The following is a 13825-nucleotide window of genomic DNA, read 5'->3' as shown; positions in this document are numbered from 1 at the left end:
TTTCTTGCTTGGGACCTGCATAGTTCCCAAGACGCCATAGCAACTGTATTTAATTTTTCTTTCATGCAATCGAATATTTACCTCATCTACATAGCCATCCTCCAAATAGGAGTTGCCGCTCCACTTAAGTATATTTTAATGAAACCGCTAGAAGATAACCCAAAATTGAACCTACTACCCTGGTTAATTTCATGCCTAATCTCTTTTGATGAAGTGTTTAGTCAATGGAAAACTTTACCAACATTTTGTGGGATAAAAACCAAATCGGCTTTGCTCCCTGGCACGAAGTTTGAAACTGCCTGTAGGAAGCTTGCTCTGTATATGGTATAGCCAGTAGGTGGTTATACCATGCACAGAGTCCAGGGGTTCCCCAAAAGTGTACATGACTCAATGTAAAACCCTAAGTGCTCTTTTAGTGGTAGTGTGGCGAGAAGCCTTAGGCCTAACACATAGGAGTACAAGACATTTATTTGCACAACAATAACCAATAATGGACACACGACTCAAGAAGGAGATCCAGACCAATTTTTGAAAAATATACTATGTATGTTATTTAAAGACCAAGATCTTCGCATTAAGGTAAGTATGTTTTTAAATAAAAATACTTTTCACTTTCAAAAATCCAAGCTTTGAAACTTTCCCTATGGGGAAAACAATATCGCGGTTAAACATGTAAGTAATACAATTACAGTCTTTGGGACCAAAGGTCAGCAAGGGTCAGGTGAGTACCAAAACTGCACTACCAGCAGCACAGGGGCAGCTGGGTGCAGAGGGCAAAGTTGCAGTTCGGCCCAATGCTTTTTAATGGAGGCTGGTTTTGCCTGGAGCCACAGTGCTTGCAGGTAGGTAAATGGGTGTTAGGACTAGCATGGGGGGGCCACAAAGCAGCACCAAACATACACCACCAGCGTCACAGGGGCAGCCTGGTGCAAAATCAGCATCAGACGGCCAATGCTTTTCAATTTGGTGTCTTCTTTTGGCAAACAGGCTGCAGGCGTGGCACCGGAGGTTGCAGGAGGGAGACCAACGACAGCAGAGGTAAGTTGAAATGAGAGTCGAAGGGGCACCGTTGATTCTGCTCACCCAAGGCCAGGGGTTTCGAGTTGAAGGGGTGCCTTTAAACGTGGTCAGGGGGAGCCTCTGGATTCACATAGCAGACGAGGTCAGCCAATGCTAGACACAAGGTCAGGGTCGCTGGGGAGACTTCTCTGCTCAGGGGAGCTACCCAGACTGTGGTTGTTGGTGCAGTGAGCAGGAGATGCGGATCTGCCTCAATCCAGGGTCCTTGGAGTTAGTTTCTTCTTAGACAGGTCAGCTGTGCACGGGAGGAGTCTTTTTCGAAGGCAGCAGTCCTCCCAGGATTTTCAGAGGTCGCTGGCAGCAGGAAGGGTCTCAGTTGTGCAGAAGCTGGAGACAGGCCACTAGGGCTGGGGAAAATGCAGTATTTGTCTTCAGTCTTCTCTGCAGGAATGTCTTTTTTCTTCTTAGGTCATCGCAGATCTAGTTTCTAGGTCTGGGGGAGCCTCCTAAATACTAAATTTAGGGGGCATTCTAGGGAGTAGGCGGTAGGGCCAATGGGCTCCTTAGCTGGGGTAACGTCACCCGCTTCTATGCCACCCTCCTGTGGGAGAGGGCATAGACCTAGCCCTGTTCGGAGGAGTCCCCTCATCTTCAAGGGGACTGAAAAGTGTGCTTAACCTCGCCTCCTTCACCTGAGGAGTGGAGATGGCAAAGGTGAGCACACCTTCTAGTTTTTATAAGTTTTCCCACCCAAAGTGGGAGTGTAAACCAGGGACTGCCTCCTGCTGCTAGCAGCAGAGGCTGGGGGTCAAATTACAAAGGCGGCAGGCCTTTGAAGCTTCCCCTTAGAGCACTGGCCCATCCTGGGGGGATGAGGTGTGATACCCCTGCCCAGGATGTGCATTGTTTCTAGCCCCAGAGAGCAGAGACTCTCCACCAGGGGTCCAGAAACATGTTTGTGTGTTGCAGGCTGCCTAAAGCCAGTCAGTGCCCACACCAGGGTTGGTAGGTTTTCAGGAGGCACCCCTGAGGTTCTCTCTGGGTACATGGTTCAATAGTGGTTTTATTGAAAGAAGTAGTTTGGTACCAAACACTCCTGGGTTCAGTGAAGCCATCATGGGGCTGTGGAACACGGGTTGTCAAGTTCCCAGTCCATGTACTCTCTATGGCTTCCCCGGCACTTACAATATTAAGGAATAGATCCTGATACTGTAGGGGCATGTCTGCCCATACAGCTATGCCCACACCTGGGATATAGTGCACCGTGCCTTAGGGCTGGTAAGGCCTGCTAGAGGGGTGACTTACCTATATCTTGGGGCGAGAAAGCAAAAGACACACAATTGATGGACGGAATGCAGAACAAATCAAGAGATCTGGGTTAAATCCATCATTCTTTTGCTCACCATGCCACCCCAGTGTAGACCTGGCCATATGCAAATCAGTCTTGACCCTGTGCCTCATGGTAATAGTCCAGCTCGAACTGCCAAGCCAGGTCCTCCCTGGACCGGAAACAAGCGTGCTAGGACCGGTTTCGGGGAAGTGAAGCTATCCTGGCTGTTCTCTTTGCATTTGTCACCATGAGTGGGACGGGTATGCCCAGACGTGGGTCCCGTGCTCTCCATGCCACTGGAAGTCAAGCTATCTTGGTTGATGAGGGTTAAAAACCCGAAACTGGTCCTAGGATGCTTATTTCCAGTCCAGGGAGGACCTGGCCTGGCAGTTCGGGCTGGAGTGTTCACATTGGGTCAAGACTGATTTGCATATGGCTGGGTTCAAACTGGAATGGCATGGGGAGCAAAAAGACGATGGATTTAGGCCCAGATCTCTGTACTGGGATGAATGTGTGACATTGTTCTGCATTCTGTCCATCAACTGTTCTTTTTGTATTTACCTATATCTTAGGCGGTACTAGCTGGCATGGCACATAGGCAGTGTGCCATGTCAACTTGGTCATTTTAGTTCACCTTACAGGGACATGCCAGCTGCAGGGGCAGTGGCATGGTCCTAGTGAAGGGGTCCCAGGGGCCCCCTTCAGCCTCCAGGCCCTAGGTACCACTCACTAGGGGCTTACAGGGGCAGAAATACCAACGGTGGAGATGTTTTTTAGGGAAAGAACACTGGTGCTGGGAACCTGGACAGCAGGCACCCAGTACTCTACCATCAAAGTTGCATCAAAAGCCAGGCAAAAAGGGGGAGGGGGAAATGTAACCGAACCCCATTTTCTCACATAAGCCGCCCTCTCTTCCCTCTACCCGCCACCAGCTCCCTCCCTCACCCCCCTCACCAGGCCAGGAAGCCCAGCCACCATCTGGGAAAGCCTACCTAGTGGATCAGGTGAGGCTACGTAGGGAAAATGGCTGTGTTCTTGCAGGGCCTACTCCTCCTTGCATCCTTCTGTCCAGGGGTCAGTCCCTTTGGGGAGCTAGCCTACCTCAACAGTTTCAGGAACTAACTTTCAATGCTCCTTTCCTAACTCTTTAGTGTTTTCACCCAATCTTTTTAGTTTGGGATCAGAGGTGTCCACCTTTGCAAATTCTATTTTACCTAAAGAGGTTACCCACAGCTTGAGTAACCCCACCATGTCCAACAGGGTCAGGGGGCCTAACTTGCTATTTAGCATGGAGTCAGACCACCATGCCAAGGACTGTGCAGCCATAAAGGGCAACACCAAGCCGAGCCCACTGACAGCTGTCAGTGCCCAGGACCACACCTTCAGTTCCTCACTGGGTGGTAAAGGGGTTAATATACAGATTTCTCTGGGTTCAGGTTGCCTGTCTGCTATTTTAGAGAGGGGGGGGGGGGGATCACCACTTCTGGTAGTGAGCACCCTACTGCAACAGAACGTCGTTTTCTCACACCGCCTTGCTTAAATTGCAAAAGTAATTATCACATGGGATGAGCATCAGCCCTCATTGTTAATGTGTTGGTTGCTTTTGATGCTCTAGACTGCAGTGTTGTACTGAAGCAGCACCCAGGCTTCCTGCATATTCCATCCTTGCCTCTTCGTATGAAACAAATAGAATTGAATGAAGTTGCATTGCATTTTGCTTTCTTATTCTCTTCCATGTTTGTGACCTCTGCATGCTGAGAAGAAACTTGATGCAGCATGAGAATGGAGCATATGAAGGTGAACTCCGCAAATCTCCTGGGCAGTTTCCAGCTGCCATTAGAATAGCAGCAAAAGAATGCAAACTAATTAATTGGCCATGAAAATGTACCTCTCGCTGCTTTGTAAGATCCTGTTTGACTATTTCTATATGCATTTGAAAAGGTTCAATTGCAGACATGTTATATAATATGAATAAATAAAAAGGCTGAGCAGACAAATGGGCGGTAGAGTAGGGAGGTATTCACAAAAAATTGTCTGTCCACAAATTGAGGAAACGCAAGGCTTTCCCTATCTTTAAGATCAGTATACTCTACAAATCACTAACATTTCAACGTACTGAAGGGTACTTGTGAGTATTATACTAAACAGTAAATAGAAGGGCTTTTTCAATAAGGGTGTAGTGGTCCATCCATGAATTTTAAGTTTGTCATCAACATGTAAAGTGGTAAATAAACAGTTACATTAGAAACAAAACAGCCCTAAATGTAGACGAATGCCCCAAGTACCCTTAACTCCATAGATTGGCAGACATCTTTCATAGACTCCTGCACATTTACTTGTCTGCATTAATTTTCAGTTACTTTAAATGTGGCTATTCAGTAGAGTATTGACCTCAAAACATAATGATAACTACAACACAGAGGCATGTCCTTCTGTAGATACACAAGCTTAGCACAATCCTGCCATCTAGTGTTGGACTCTGATGTGTGCAAGTTGTGTGTCTTCGAAGAAAGTCTTTCACGGGACAAGGTAGAGTGACTCCTCTTCTTGCTAGTAATGCTCATGGCCATCAACTCGATTGTTAGATAGTTTTTTTCCACTGTCTGGTTTGGACATGTGCTCCTCTGTTCGGTTCAACATGTCTTTATTTCGTCTTTCCAAACTCTACCAGTGGTATTGTTTTAGATCGCAGGTGGTCCGTCTCTAGTCCATTCATCGAAGTAAACTTCGTTGGGGCGACTTGAGTTAGTTGCGGCCCTCATGTACTTTCTCCCTTTGGGGCGTACGTTATTGCTTGGATGTTTCCTCCACGCCATGTTCACTCCGTGATTGAATGGACACCTTTCCGATTCTGTCCGTGCTGCCACAACAAGTTCCCACGCACCGATCGCCACCAGGTGTGTAACTTGTGCCTCTTCCCTGAATACAAGGAGGGTACCTGCAAGGCCTGCAAATCATTTTGGTCGAAGAAGATGCATGATTGCTGAGTTCAATGCCTCAAGATGTCCCGCCACAGTGCTGAAGATACACCAGATCTCTAAGGACCCGAAGACCTTCAAGAGGAGGCACAGGCCCAAGCGTCGGCCGCTGATGACGTCACCTTCTTCCCAGATAACAGCTCAGGTTCTGAAATGGAGATGCAAGATTTCACTCCAGGGCAACCAGTAAGTACGGTGCCCCCTTCTCCTCCACCCCGCCCCAGTAGACACCACAAAGGGTTGCCTACCTGCCCCAGACCAGCCACTGCCTTCAGGCCATGCTCAGCACCGACCGGCTGATCGGACTCGTCCAGCTTTGGCGCCGAAAAACAGCACAGGCCACATGCTCCTGAACCGACTCCTCATCCAACAGAGTCGAGCCGACCTTCGTAGCTGAAACCTTCAGCGTCAAAACTCGGCACCAAAAATTCCAGTTTCGGACCCGAAACCCTACCCATCAAAAATGAAGCATCGAAGGCTTCAACATCGGAGCCTAAACCAATCACCTTCGGCAGACATGCACACAGTTCCGAGCCTGTGGAACCTCTGTAATGAAAATGACAGCACTTTCAGCACAAAGGGCCCCCTTCAGGGTTACAACAACTCTCAGGATTTTCACCAAATGTCTCCCAGTATTAACTGCACACCTGTGCAGGCAAAACATACACGTTTTTCCATATTTACACGAATGGCTTATCAAAAGTGCAGATCATCAAAAGTGCTTCCAACACACTCAGGCAACCACAAACCTACTCTATCAACTAGGACTTGCCATCAATGCAGTCAAATCCCACCTCCAATCCCTTCAAATACAACCCTGCCTAGGAACCATCCTCGACTCCTAGCAATATCGCGGTTAAACAGGTAAGTAGACTCACAGGGGTGGAGTTGGCTTAGCCCAATACCGCCAGGATTCAATCCTTTCAGGTGCTAATTCCCAAGTTCCAGCCTTATCAGCTGGTAACAGTGAGGACAGTAATGTGTCTATGATGCTTCATGCGTAGCAATAGTACCTCATGCCAGACTCAACATGCGTCTGCTGCAAGCGTACTTAGCGTACCAATGGACTCAAGTGGAGGGTCAATGGGAAGATGTAGTGTTGCTGCCGCCTGTAGTGGTGGGACACCAACAATCTCCGAAATGGACTGCCTTTCCTAGACCTAGTTCTGCGGAGAATCATAAAAACGGACACCTCCCTCACAGTTTGGGAAGCGCATTCACAAGATTTAAATTTCCAAGGACACTGAACACTCAAACACAGCTCCATTTCAATCATTGGCAAGGTAGTGCTGATCAAAACGGGCATCATGACTGCATTGATTATCCGCAAAAGTGGTGGGGGGAGGGGTACCAGGTCTCCTCAACCCTCTCATCTAGCCCTGTCCCTCTGCAGATGGGCTCTCCGATATAACATTCACCTGTTAGCAGAGTGCCTCCAAGGAGTTGTCAACGACTTTGCAGATCTCCTCAGCAGGAGGCACCAGCAAGTCCATGAGTGGAGTGCCCAAACCTTGCTTCCAGGTTACCACAGTCAAGGGGCAATGCACTATAGATGAGTTGGTCCTGGATAGTTGCATATGCTTTTCCACCGCCCTTACTGCTTCCGTTTGTGGTTCTCAAACTTCGGCAGACATCTCTTACCCTTATCCTAGCGGCTCCCACATGGGTGCAACAGCCATGGTTCACTGCACTCATATAACTCTCAGTAGTTCCTCACGAGGTACTGCCATACAGGCAGGACCTTTTCACGCAGAGCCATGGAGAAATCAGAAACCCAGACCCCAGGTCCCTCTACCTTGCGATCTGGCTCCTGAAGTCCTAGAATTTGGTTATTTAAATCTACCACAACCTTGTATGGGCATTCTCAAAGAAGCACGCAGACCCATTACTCATGCCTGTTAAGCTGCGAAGTGGAAAGGTTTAATTCACTAGTGTCATTTCAAACACATTGATCCTATAGGAGCCATGGTTCAAGACATAGTCTAGTTCGAGGCATGTGGGCTGCTGAATTCATATCTGTGCATAGATCGCCGCCTAGTGTTGGGTCCGGATGTTTGCACGTTGTTGTCCTGGAAGAGTCTTCGAAGTATCCTTGGATAGGTGACTCCTCCCCTGGACTACAGTGCGCATGGGCATCCTCTCCATCCTCAGATTGTTTTTTTCCGCCATTGGGTTCGGATGTGCTATCTTAGCTCAAGTTAGGAAAATATTTTTTCGAGGCCAAAAGGCCTTTAGTTCGCGTCGGTACTGTTTATCGATCGGGTTTCGATAGAATTTGTTAGTTTACTAACTTTCAGCACCGACTGCTTTCGCATTTACCTGTCCATCGACTACTTCGACGATGGAATCCAGGACGCCATTCAAAAGGTGTCCGGTATGCAATGCGAAGTACCCACACATCGACGTCCATCCGGTGTGCAACAAATGCCTTTCGCCGGACCACGACGAATCAACATGCATGGCCTGTGCCCGGTTCCGCTCGAAGAAGACTCTGCGGAATCGACGAGCGGCGAGACTCGAGGCGCAGCACGCGGCACCGGCCCCGACAGACATCTTCGGCGAGGCCGAAGACGTCGAGGAATTGGAAGTCTTGCCCTCCAGTCCCGTTTCCGAACACGAACCCGGATCGGACGAGGAAGACGAGTCACTCTTCCACAGAGGTGAAGACGACACCGAGGTAGGAGACGACGAGGAGGCCTTCGGGGCCGAAGAAAGTAGCTCCAATGATGAACAAGGCCTACCTGTTCAAACCGTTCAAACACCAGTGCCACAGCCTATGGCTCCGGTCGAGGGATCGCCTTCGGGCCTTACCCGAGACCCATCCCGCAGTTCTTCGGCCCCGCCCTCGGGCCCGGCCTCGGACGTTCAGCGGCAGCCATTACTACATAAACAGGCTGGTCTCCCTATCACAAAACCGAAACCGAAAGCTGCTCAGGTTCCACCGAAACTGAAAGTAGCGCTGGTCGGATCGAGGCCTTCGACGCCAGCACACCGCGTCGGCACCGACCGCACCAAGAGGGACTTCGGTGCCGAACTTGAGGCGGGCGACGTTGGAGTCGACAAACGGAAAAAAGCCATCGGCACCGACAAACCTGCTCGGCTACCGGCACCGACGACACCAAGGGCCGTACCGCCTGCTGTGTCTCACATCGCTCCCTCGACGACACCTAAGCCTCAGGTATCGAAGACTTCGACGGCGATCTCTTCACCCCGACTCGGTGACCCGCCGGCACCGAAAAAATCTACGGCCGCCTCTACGAGCCTGGCCGGTGCCAAAGCCTCGAAGGCGCCCCAAGAACGACCTGGTGTGACGCAAGGCAGCAAAACCACACCTGTCCTCCAGGACACGTCGGGCTCCGGTTCGGTCGGAGCTCCCGCAGCCTCTTCGGTGCCGACCAACATTACCTTCGGCTTGCCTCCGTCAACAATCCCAAAAATGTTCCAACTCAGGACGCGGGTCACCCAACCTACGGTCACACCTGCTGAGACGTCTCCGGCACGTATCATCGACGCCGGCACTGGCAGGATGATTCTCCAGGACCGAAGGATAACTTCGGAGCCGCCATTGGACCCTTTCAGGATCCCACTAAAAAGGAAGTTGCCTGCAGAATCGGAACCTCTCCTTTATGAACCCTTCCATTCATCCTACCAGGATCCACACCGGTTCTCCCCCACACGCTCCGATACAGACGCATTGGAGGACTACATGGCTGACCAAGTCCCCTACCATGTAGACACGGACCCTGATGACCAGCAGGACCCTGATCAAACTTGGGGCGACCCTGCAGACCCCAGTGCACCTCTCGATGCACAGGATCCACAACTCTATGGGGCAAAGACATCTCCTACGGAGGATACTGCGGCGTTCAATGCTCTTATCGAACGTGCTGCCAATAACCATGGGGTGCAGCTTCACTCTGATACCATCGAAGATGACTTTCTAATGGACACCTTTGCATCCTCAGAAAGACATGTAAAGACTCTGCCAATGCTGAAGGGGGTCCTCAAACCAGCCAAGGACATTTTCAAAGAACCCACCAGGGCACGAGTGATAAACCCCAGGATTGATAAAAAATACAGATCAGCACCTGGGGATCCTACTTACATCAGAGGACAATTACCACTCGACTCCATCGTCGTAGCGAATGCACGCAAGAGGGCACACTCGCAAACAACAGGTGACGCTCCTCCCCCGGACAAAGAGTCCAAGGTGTTAGAAACCTCTGGCAAGCGAGTTGCCGCCCAAGCTGCCAACATATGGCGCATAGCCAACACTCAGGCGCTCCTTGCTCGCTATGATAGAGCGCACTATGACACACTTGAGCAAATATTCCAACATCTCCCTGACCAGTTCAAGGAAGGCGCAGAAATGCTCATCAGAGAAGGACAGCTACTAACGAACGCTTCCATCAAATGCGCACTAGATGTTGCAGACACGGCTGCCAGAGCCATAAACACAAGCGTCATGTTGCGACGACATGCCTGGCTACGGATCTCAGGATTCAAGCCTGAGGTACAAAACAATATACTGAACCAGCCCGTCAACCCCGACTATTTATTCGGGCCAGAGGTTGACACCACCCTCGAAAAGATAAAAAAGGATACGGACACTGCAAAGTCCATGGGCGCACTACAAACTCAGTCCTTTCGGAGCGGCTCCTTTCGTCGCCCCGGAAACAAAGGAGCAGGTAGAGGACAGGGGTCACAACAAACATATAACAAAGGCAATACACAGACCACCTATGATAAAAACACCCGAGGTGGATATCGTGGCTCCAGCACAAAGGGCAGAGGACGCGGCTACGGCAACACCAGGTCCTCCCCCAAGAACAAGCAGTGACGCCCTCTCCCTTCCTCCCGACCACATAACACCTGTCGGGGGAAGGCTACAAAGGTTCCTGTCCACGTGGAATTCCATCACCACGGACAGGTGGGTCAAAGATATTATAAAATACGGTTACTGTCTGGAGTTAACCTCCACTCCACCCACAATACCACCAAGAAGCCGTCCTATGTCCTCAGAGCACTTAACGCTCTTACAGCAAGAAGTGCAAAGTATGCTTCTAAAAGGCGCTATAGAGGTCGTACCCATCCACGAGCAGGGTGCGGGAGTGTACTCCCTCTACTTCTTAATTCCAAAAAAGGACGGGTCGCTCAGACCTATATTGGACCTGAGACCCCTGAACCAGTACATTCTTTCAGAGCACTTTCATATGCTCACTCTACAGCAAGTCCTTCCGCTTCTCAAGCAGGGAGACTTCCTAGCCACACTGGACCTCAAGGATGCGTACTTTCACATACCCATCCACCCCTCACACAAAAAATACCTCAGGTTCACTGTTCAGGGGCAGCACTATCAGTTCAAAGTCCTTCCCTTCGGCGTGACAACAGCGCCCAGGGTTTTCACGAAGTGCCTAGCTACGGTGGCAGCACATCTACGGAGGCAGCATATACACGTCTACCCCTACCTAGACGACTGGCTCGTTCAAGCGAAGTCAGCCCAGCAATGTGCAAGCCACATGTCCCGCACCATTCACCTTCTTCACAGTCTGGGATTCTCACTGAATTATCCAAAGTCCCATCTCCAGCCCGCACACGTACAACAGTACCTAGGTGCGACTATAGACACTCTGGCGGCCACAGCTCAGCCAAATTTAGTGAGGATCAACAGCATACAACTGCTGATCTCCAAATTCAAACCCAATCACTCACTTCCAGCGCGAGTGTTCATGCAGTTGATAGGCATGATGGCCTCCTGCATCTTCATAGTCCCGCACGCGAGATTACATATGCGCCCACTTCAGGAGTGCCTAGCACGTCAGTGGAATCAGGTTAAAGGACCTAGTGTTGGTGAGCGGTCGGGCATACAACTCTCTGCATTGGTGGACTCCACAAAACCTTTGCAAGGGCCGACCGTTCCAAGAGCCTGTCCCACAAATAGTACTGACAGCGGACGCGTCTCTCCAGGGATGGGGAGCTCATGTACTCCACTACACAGTGCAAGGACTATGGACAACACAACAAAAGAAGTTGCACATCAACCTTCTGGAACTGATGGCAATCTTCCTAGCCATGAAGGCATTCAAAGTACATCTATGCAACAAGGTCGTGTTGATCCGGACGGACAACATGACCGCAATGTACTACATACAGAAACAGGGAGGCACACACTCTCCACAGTTGTCTCATCTGGCTCAGAGCATGTGGAAGTGGGCCATTCAAAGGAACATGTTCCTCATGGCGGAACACCTCCCTGGCAAGGACAACCAGATGGCGGATCTGCTCAGCAGACACAACCACCAAATGCACGAGTGGGAGTTACACCCATCAGTACTCCAACCGTACTTTCAGCAGTGGGGTCATCCGGAGATAGACCTATTCGCGACAAGCGAAAACGCAAAATGCCCAAGCTTCGCCGCCAGATTCCCACATCCGCAGTCGCAGGGCAATGCGATATGGATGAACTGGTCCGGCAGATTTGCGTATGTTTTTCCCCTAGCGCCATTGATACCGCTAGTGGCCCGCAAACTCCGACAACACTCCCTGACACTCGTCCTAGTTGCTCCCACGTGGGCACGCCAGCCGTGGTACACCACCTTCCTCGAACTTTCCGTGGTGCCGCATCAAAGGCTGCGGATCAAACCCGCGCATTTGACGCAGAACCATGGAGAGGTTCAGCACCCAGATCCGCAACAGCTGAATCTGGCGATCTGGCTCCTGAAGTCCTAGAGTTTGGCTATCTCAACCTGCCACCTGACTGTATGGACATCATCAAGGAGGCCAGGAGACCCACTACCAGAGCTTGCTATGCAGCCAAATGGAAAAGGTTCGTCATTTATTGCGGTAATAATGACATCAACCCGCTGGACGCATCCATCCAAAACATCATCTGTTATCTCTTACACCTATATCGATGCAATCTGGCGTACACCTCTATACGTGTCCATTTGACCGCAATCTCAGCCTATCTACAAACCAGGCAGCACCTCTCTCTATTCAGAGTGCCTGCCATCAAAGCATTCTTGGAAGGGCTCAAACGAGTCATTCCACCTAGTCACCCACCGGCTCCAATGTGGAACCTCAACTTGGTCCTCACACGCCTGATGGGTCCACCCTTTGAACCTCTACACTCATGCGAGATTCAATTCCTTACCTGGAAAGTGGCCTTCCTAGTAGCGATCACTTCCCTCAGAAGAGTTAGTGAACTCCAGGCACTAACCGTTCAAGAGCCATTTATTCAGGTTCACGCCAACAGGGTCGTACTACGTACCAACCCCAAGTTCATGCCCAAGGTAATATCGCAGTTCCACATGAACCAGACTATTGAACTGCCCGTTTTCTTCCAAAACCCACAAACTGTTGCAGAAAGGGCACTACATACACTAGATGTACGGAGGGCCCTCATGTACTACATCGACAGGACTAAACCATTCAGGAAGACAAAACAACTGTTCGTTGCCTTTGCCCCACACCACAAAGGTAACGCCATCTCCAAAGCAGGGATAGCCAGATGGATAGTTAAGTGTATTCAAATCTGTTATCAAAAGGCAAAACGCACATTAACTATTCCACCACGAGCCCACTCAACACGTAAGTTGGGGGCTTCCATGGCCTTCCTAGGAAATATTCCCCTGCATGATATATGTAGAGCAGCCACATGGTCCACTACACACACATTTACAAAACACTATTGCGTAGATGTGCAGTCAAAACAGCAGGCAGCTGTAGGACAGGCTGTTCTCAAAACACTTTTTCAGACCGCTGCAGCTGGCACGGGTAGCCGCCGCTAATAGAGGGCACTGCTATGTATTCTATGCACAGATATGAATTCAGCAGCCCACATGCCTCGAACTGAATATGCTACTTACCAGTATGCATCTGTTCTTGGCATGTAGGGCTGCTGACATTCATATCGCCCTCCCTCCTCCCCGGCGCCTGTCGCAGCTGCAGCTCTCAGAATTACTGCAAGCATGGTCATCACTTTCTGTATCTACTCCATCACTGCCACAATGGCGAAAAACAATCTGAGGATGGAGAGGATGCCCATGCGCACTGTAGTCCAGGGGAGGAGTCACCTATCCAAGGATACTTCGAAGACTCTTCCAGGACAACAACGTGCAAACATCCGGACCCAACACTAGGCGGCGATCTATGCACAGATATGAATGTCAGCAGCCCTACATGCCAAGAACAGATGCATACTGGTAAGTAGCATATTCATTACTTATTACATTAAGTTTAGCTTTCACAGCTATACGGCAGCACCTAGTTTCAGTTCCCAATTCAGGATTCCAATCATTAAAGCCTTGTTAAAAGTTCTTAAAGGAGTTATTCCTCCTAGGTCGCCACCAGCTCCCACTTGGAGTCTCAATATTATATAAACAAGATTGATGGGCCCACCATTCGAGCCCTCCCACTCCTGACCCTCAGTTTTTTATCCAGGAAGGTAACATTCCTAGTTGCTATCACTTCACTTAGACGTGTCAGTGAGCTTCAG

At 50.1% G+C, this 13825-nt stretch overlaps 1 protein-coding gene across 1 annotated transcript in view; it reads left to right on the top strand.

Moving 5' to 3' along the window:
* GNL2 (G protein nucleolar 2) overlaps positions 1-13825 on the top strand; it is a 147467-nt gene that overhangs the window by 118417 nt on the left and 15225 nt on the right. The gene's annotated exons all lie outside the window — the stretch shown is intronic.

Source organism: Triturus cristatus, chromosome 3_2, assembly GCF_964204655.1.
Source record: "Triturus cristatus chromosome 3_2, aTriCri1.1, whole genome shotgun sequence".
NCBI lineage: Eukaryota > Metazoa > Chordata > Amphibia > Caudata > Salamandridae > Triturus > Triturus cristatus.
The sequence above is the reverse complement of the archived record's forward strand: the minus strand, read 5'-3'. Positions and strand labels throughout refer to the sequence as shown.